General features: G+C 36.1%; 1 long non-coding RNA gene across 1 annotated transcript; it reads right to left on the bottom strand.

The window, feature by feature from the left end:
* Window positions 1-5,124: 5,124 nt before the first annotated feature.
* Window positions 5,125-7,988, bottom strand: LOC311067517. The gene is made up of 3 exons (XR_014603228.1): window positions 7,820-7,988; window positions 6,092-6,194; window positions 5,125-5,436 (listed from the first exon to the last, which is right to left on the bottom strand). It is a non-coding gene; the product is annotated as an uncharacterized lncRNA (long non-coding RNA).
* Window positions 7,989-8,233: the final 245 nt, after the last annotated feature.

Genomic DNA, 8,233 nt, shown 5'->3' with positions numbered 1-8,233 from the left:
AAGTCATGGTGATGTTTGGCGAACTTCGCATATATCATCAAATATAGCATCAAGCATATTTCGTGTTCATCCATCTGTACAAGAGAAGTTAACCCTTAAAGCATGCGCGATGTTTCAGATAGTATGGCATCGGATATGGGTCAAAATTGAAAGAACGTGTAAACGGACGGTGAGAAAAATCGGATATAGGCAACAAATCAGAATTGGGCATCAAGACCTGCAGTGTAAACAAGACTTCTCTCAGTTGGCTGATTTAGTGTAGGTGCTACATTAATTTCAAACATGATAGAACATTTACGCACTATTTCACTTTTAAAGTGTTGCGGAATATTATAATGTAATGTTTTGCAGAAATTGGCACAATGCCAATTACATATTTGTATGACAGTCTTTATTCCATTTTGACAATCATAAGCATCATATAATAGCACGAAAGTCCCTGAAACAACAGCGGTAGCGGCGAACATGAATCTCCACATCATCAACAGCCCGTCCGCTTTGATGTGAATTTTTCATGCTCTTGTATCATTAATGATTTGCATGGCCTGACAAATATGCAGGTATAAATCAAGCCAGAGAGATTACATCCTAAACTATTTAAGAGCCGTTCTGAGCTCGCAAAGCTCCCGTGGAATAGATGTAATGTAATTAATTTGCCTTGTTTGTATTGGGTAGGGTCATTCAGGTTAATTGAGTCTTACTTCAAAACACTGGCAGAGAGCCACACGTTCTGCCTGTACAGTATATCGTCTTTAATTAATAATAAAATAGACGGCAGCAGGTTATGTCAGCCAATGACAGGCAAACAGAGTAAAACAAAAACAAAGTCAGTCTCACTGAAGCGCCTGACAGATATTAGGAGATGATGTGGATAATCAGATTCCTGCTGTCAGATGGAGGATCTGCCAAACTTCTGACAATTGAACAAATGTTGCAGATTATCTGAATTAGCTAAATTTGTCTTAAATAACTCATAAGCCCTATTCGTACGGTAAGTGTTTCTCATGGGGTCGTGAGGTATTTTCATCATTTACAGGGGCTAGTCGGTGATTTTATTGCCGTCTGAATCCAGAATGTCAGTGTTTTTCTCCAACCACCCGCGTAAAAATCCCAAAATCGTCTGAATTACCTACTGTTTTAAGATGAACACCAAGATCGTGTGGTATTTTAATTGCCATCCGAATCCACATCTCTGAGTTTACAAGAAGAGATCACTTCAAAATTCACTGTTTAAATCCTTTTTGACCACTGCCGAGATGCCACAGATGCTTGTTTTTTACAGACATACATTTGTTTCAAACTGCAAGTTGTTACAGTTGTTTTATATATTGAGATTTTATACAATTCATAGTTTATAAATGTGTAATCATGATAAAAAGTGTAATCACAATAAACCTCATTATCAATAGGCCTACAATATTCTTTTGGATTGCAGGGTTCTAATCTAAGGGGTTTGGTGTGCTTTTAATTATAGAAAATTGTGATGCATGTATGTAATTAGTACTTTTATTGGGAATATTGAACATCATGAGAAATAATTACACAGATGGAGCAGGTTATGACAGCTGAATATACAACGCAGAGGCTCTTACACAACTGTTATCTCTTAATCCACTGTATGAATGGATTTGATCATGTATTAGTCTAATACCTAATTAACCACCGTAACTCTGTTACATATCCAAGTATGGTTTATCCATGAGATCTTACACACTTAGGGCCCTATTTTAACGATCTAAGCGCATGGTCTAAAGCGCAGGGCGTAAGTTCTCTTAGGGCGTCCGAATCCACTTTTGCTAGTTTAACGACGGGAAAAATGGTCGGTGCTCCCGGCGCATGGTCTAAAAGGGTTGTCCCTATTCTCTTAATGAGTAATAGGTGTGTTTTGGGATTTAAATACTTGGCATGTTTGTGTACTGCTGTGCGTCCCTGTGTGTGTAATAAGCAGAGTGTACGCGCGTTGTGGACCCACCTATAGGCGCACATTACTAACGCGCTCTTTAAATAACAAAATAAATATTGTGACATTGACTTAAGACCAGGTTTCAGTTGGTCATTGGCGCAGTCTATTTCAGTTGCCTCAAAATAGCATTGCGCCAACAATGCGCCTGAACACACCTCGCTTTCAGACAAATGGGCGCAAATGCATTTGCTATTTAAACAACGTGGCGCAGGACGTGAAAATGAAAACTGCGTCGGGCTGAAACTAGCAAAAAACACTTGCGTCGCGCTTGCCGCTGATTTGCACCGGGTGTAAGATAGGGCCTTTTAACTCTGCCAGGATTTTCATCGGCGTGATTGAAAGTGGTTAGAAACTGTAGACAAAGGACTGTTTTTCCATTTACGCTTATTTCTGAAAAACAGTTGTGGGTATTAAGGAGTTCATAACCTCATTTTAACCACAGTGCTTTTAGACTTCCTTTGTGAATTATTGTGTTGTCATTTTGAATGCAGTTAGCTCTATTTTTATGACTGTAAAGCCTGAGAGGTTTTGCATCTCATGCTGTTGAACATCAGTAAGTAAACAGACTTGAAGGTGCATTGCTTCTTGATTAAATATCAAATTACAATCAAAACAAATCACCATTTTTTTTACTGTATTGCATTAATATGCATTAAATACTCCCTAGATCATCTCTTCAGAAGCATTTCCAGTCTGTTTGGTATTTGAATTTACCATGAACCCACATTGAAACCCATTTTACTTCTATAATGTGAGAAAAAAGAAGAAGAAAAGAAACAGGAAGTTTTACTTTCTTTTCTTGCTTTGCTTTCTCCTGTAGAAATATATTTAGAAGAAAACGTTTTTTTTTTAGGTTTTTTTTTATGAGAGTTAATTCACAGTAACACTTTACATTAAGAGTTTATAAAGGTGTTCATCAATGACTAATGTCTCATTTACAAATGCATGATAAATAATTGATAAACAGTTATAAAAGGGTGACTAACGTAAAACCTGCCAAACAGTGAGTCATTTTAAACTCACATGTTATAAATGCTTAATAAATATATCTAACAGGGATATGATCAGAAACCAAAACTAAACAGAGCAGGGAAACAGGAACTAAAGGAAACAGAACAGAATACTTTATTGTTTCTCTAAACTGTTTAATATCAGTTCACTTGCATAAACCACTTTTGATGAGAAGTGCATCAACAAAACAGTTTCATCAGAAAAAAATGCTATTTTCTTTGTGTGCATTAATAATTAATAAATAAATGATTTGCGTGTATCCACTTCACATTAAGGTTTACTTTCAGAGGTTATTAACATTTATAAGTCATGTATAAATGTTTCACCCTAAATTAAATCAATGACTGATTGCACCGTTACAGAACATTAACATCAGTGTTAATTAATACATTGAACTAACTGTCCCATGTTGCAATAGTAAATCCAAAAGGAGAAATGCACGATGCAGAATGAACTATAAATACATTATTTATTAATCCAGGAAGAAAGATACAAAACACAAGGAACACAAGTTCAACACGAGGCAATGAACAGAGTTGAACCCAAGGCTTTATGCACTTTGAACTAACCTGTAGGAACAACATCATATTACTAACATTAACAAATATGGTTACACTTTTTTTTTTTTTTGATGGTCCACTTCAGACATTCTACTAGCTATAAGTAACTTTGCAACTCCATGTCAACTAACTCACATTTGAGTATTAGTAGACTGTTAGGGTCTGTGTTAGTGTTAGAATAAGTTAGACATGTTATTTATATTCAGTAGAATGTCTGTTGGGGAGCATCAGAATAAAGTGTGTGCAGATATTAAAGGGGTGCTATTATGCTTTTTCACTTTTTCAACTTTAGTTAGTGTGTAATGTTGCTGTTTGAACATAAAAAAAAAGATCTGCAAGGTTACAAAGCACAAAGTCCACCCCAAAGGGAAATATTTTATTTAAAGTCCCCCTGTGGTGAAAATCCAGCTTTTAATGTTGTTTATGTGTCTATGTGGTGTTTTTAATCTGCTTTAAGACAAACCATGTGTAAATTCATAAGTCGACAGCATTGCTGAGTATTTTCTCCTTAAAACTGCAGTGAACCAAAGACAGTCTCAAAAACACGCTTTGAAATCGCTGGTGTTTCTGACGTCACAAACTACCTTGTAACCAATCAGATCAACGTGTGATCGTCAACCAGTGGATCTCTGAGCTGAGTGAGTGAGTGGAGGCGGGGCTCATTTGCATATTCATAGAACCGCGCATACAAAATGAGGCAAGGGTGTCGAGTTACACTCAAGATATTTAAAGGCATGAAGATTTTTTTTCAAGGAAAAAACACTTAAATATGTCTTTTTGGTGATCAAAGATGAGTTTTAAGGGATACAATTATTGACTACACTGTAAAAAAAAATCCTAATTTTACAGAGAATAACTAAATTTTTTAGAGTATTTTTCTGTTATTTTAAATTATATTCAAAACTCTGTAAAATTACAAACAATATCTGTAAATTAATTAATTGACTGTTAATTTAAGGATTATATCATTAATGACAAATTACAGTAATTCTTATTTTTTTCACAGGACAATTACTGTATTATTTATACAGTATTTTTCTGTTTTTTTTTTTTTATTACATACAAAGTTGTGTAAAATTACAATAAAATTGTGTAATTAAATATGTAGCTCATTACTACTCATAACTACAGCACAAAAGTATACAAATCAGTTAATTAAAAATATCCAGATACAGGGGCAATCTATTATAGTGACACATACATTAACGTTAAAAAACTGCTATGATGAAGTTATATATTTACAAACCAAGAGATGAGATTCAACTTTGTTATGTGAAAATACATTTGTTTCTTTGCTTTAAAGAACAAACAGGCAAAAATATAAGCACAACATTTTACATTCTCAACTTTCATTCTATATCCTTGTGATTATTGGTCACTTTTATTGTAACTATGCAATGAATATGTCCTTTAGCAAAACACCTGATGAGCACTGACCCTTTTTTATAAAGGCATTAGGCAGAAATCAAGTACAGTTTATGAAGCTGAAAGAGAAAACGAAATGCTTTAACAATATGGAAAAAGATAAATCACTATTTTCAATATTGGTTCTGCATATATCAAAGAGATCCTGAGGAGGAGTGGACTTCACATCACATGAAGAGAAACTGAGACAGAGCAAAGGGTGCACCTCGCTGGACACATCCTACGCATGCCCAAATAACAACACCCAAAGACAGTGATGAAGAGGACACCACCAGGAGGATGCAGGAGACAGGGAAGACCAAGGAAGACACGGAGACAGATGTTTCACGAAGACCTGAAGAATGTCAGCGTCCCATGGGAAGATGTGGAGAACTTGGTTACGGATCGAATACGTTGGAGGACACTTGTTGCCCAATGTGCCCGGCACAGCACTTGATGATGATGTTGTGAGTTTATCCATAACTGTGGGATATTTTTCTGTAAAGAGTGTTGCATAATTAAATGTTAAAAGCATTTTTATGTTATAAGTTCACTGATATGTGGGCATTTCTATGAATAAAAGTATGTCTTTAATAGCAAGCAATAATCATATGAAAATGATTTACATGCAAACGGGTAGGGCAGTGTAACTGATCTGATTACGACAAAATAATTGAGTATCTGATGTCATGTGACATGATAATGTCAGATAAGCTTTTCCACTCTTGCAAACAGAGGTAGGTTATGAGGTGTGGAGAGACATCATGTATCACTGGAACATAAACAGACAGGGACCAATTTGTAATAATTGTAATAAATACAATGCAATTAATATCAACTTTCTGACAGTGTGTGGGACATCCGACTACTTTCCAAGAAGGGGCGCAACTGATTTACAAATATCGTGATAAATACGTACAGGAATTGAGGCAGTAGCCAATGACAGCACTAGGAGTAAAAGCTGCAGGATTGTGTACGAGTATACAAATATGTACAAGTATCGTACGAATTTGACAACTTGTTAAATCTTGTGAATTATTAAGACTTTCAGACTATGTTCGTACTGATTGGGCTATGGGTTTTGTGAGAAAAGTTTTAAGAAACAACAAATGCTTGATAGAATGTTTGATTAAGGGTTAAAACCAACACATACCATTGCGAATATTTGCCTTTGCAGCTGTCCCGTCTCCTCCGTTTACTTGTCCTCAAACAATAATGGGCTGACTGAGTCCGAAAGGCCCTTTTGGTCTTTTCAGCTGAAAAAAGAGAAAAGAAAATATCATTATGTATAATATATAGGATTATTTAAAGGAAAAAATACTGCCTTACAAATATTGGATGTTACATTATAAAGCATTAAAAGCATGGCAAGTGTTGTGGTTAATATGCATTTACAACAAATATCACTTTAAAACTACCAATTCCTGGGAATAGCATGGTAAGTTTTGTGATTACTGCCCTGTACTACACCAATTACAGTAAAACTAAGGTTACTGAGGTTTAAAGCATGGTAAGTTTTGTGGTTACTGTCCTTTTACCACACCTATCACAGTAAAATTAGGGTTACTGTGGTAAAAGCATGGTAAGTGTTGTGGTTACTGTACATTTACAATACGTATCACATTAAAACTACCAATAGTGTGGTAAACGCATGGTCAGTTTTGTGATTACTGTCTTTTTACTACACTTATCACAGTAAAACTAATGTTATTGTGGTAAAAGCATGGTAAGTGTTGTTTTTACTGTGCTTCTACTACAAATACAACTTTGGAACTGATTGAAGGTCTATAGGCCTAAAGCATGTCACGTGCCTTACTCTCACCGCCTTCACCCAGGGCCGGATTAACAATTTCCTGTGCCCTGTACAACCAGACTCAAGCCCCCCCGTAGTTAGGGAGATTCGGGGGCATGCTCCCCCGAGAAAATTTGGATTTCTCTGATCTACATATGTGCAATTTAGGACTTTTGAAGGCCAAAAAATTATAAGAAATAGGCTATCTTTAAAACCTTGTCATTAGATTATTTGTCAATACCTGCTCTCTCCTCATCTTCATATTTCTTTTTCTCTCAGTCTTCTTATCCTGGACTATTTCTTCCCCTCCTAAAGCTGAACTTAGTCTTTTCATTTTCGTCTGTGTCAATGACGAAAGTAAACATAGGCTCAACAGATATTTATACGTTTTATGAATCATTTTCTTAGACAAGTTAATTCACTCAAGGAGTCAAGGCTACCAGGAAAGCTGTAGCCTAAGTCAGTATTGCCATTATGACCCTCCTGCAAGCTTTGGAATTTGAAAACGTCTGTTTTTAAATGTTAAAAGTAATTTTAAATAATACAAATTATATATAATGTCATATTCTGTGTTAATTTTGACCACAAACCACGCGCTGTCACTTTAATTCAGCGCGTGCAGCACAGCGAAAATAGACTCGGTGTGGAAACGATCGTTGGACTGCTGTATACGCACCGCTCCTGGAACGCATTGCCGGACCGCATCTGCGTGCAGTGTGAAAGCTCTAACCTGTTAATATGGGTGCGGGAAAAAAATAAGCACCGCATACGCATTGCAAACGGAGTATATATGTGAAATGGCCGTGACACTGACGCTTTTTTTGTCAGTGGTAGAGTACCGGCTACATGCGAGAAGTAGCGGTACGCAAGAAAACGTGCAGGTACGCTTTGGAGTAAAATGCAGAAGTGCCGGTACTGCGTACCGGTGAGTACCGCCCCACTTCGAGCACTGTATCTGTATATATATATATATATATATATATATATATATATATATATGACTGAATGTGAGCTAATCTTATTAATATCGATAAACAGAAAAGACATTATATCACACATTATTAGGACAGCGTATTTATTATTACTTACCAACATCTGGCACACGTGAACTGATGCCAAATATCGCGATGTGTTCGGAACGAGACTTCTTCAGCGCGATTTCCTACTGATAAAATATAATTTTAAAAATATCAATAAACAGCAAAGCAATCCAGCTTCCCTGGCAATAAGATCGAAATAATAACATTAAAAAAATACATAAACCATGGTCCATGATAAGATAAAATCTCGTGAATTAATGTTGATTAAGGTTCTCTGCTGCAGCCCGATAGGCAGAAAGAATCGTGCTGTGATCACGAAAGACGCTTCCCATTGAAAATACATTAGTTTAAAAAACGTGCTGGTATTACGAAAATAACAAAATAAACGTGCCCGTGTCACGAATCAATAGATTAAATTACGTGACCATTTCACGAACTGCCGTGAGACTGGGATGTTTAAGGA

The sequence above is a fragment of the Abramis brama genome (genome assembly GCF_963993115.1).
Source record: "Abramis brama genome assembly, chromosome: 17".
Classification (NCBI taxonomy): domain Eukaryota; kingdom Metazoa; phylum Chordata; class Actinopteri; order Cypriniformes; family Leuciscidae; genus Abramis; species Abramis brama.
The sequence above is the reverse complement of the archived record's forward strand: the minus strand, read 5'-3'. Positions and strand labels throughout refer to the sequence as shown.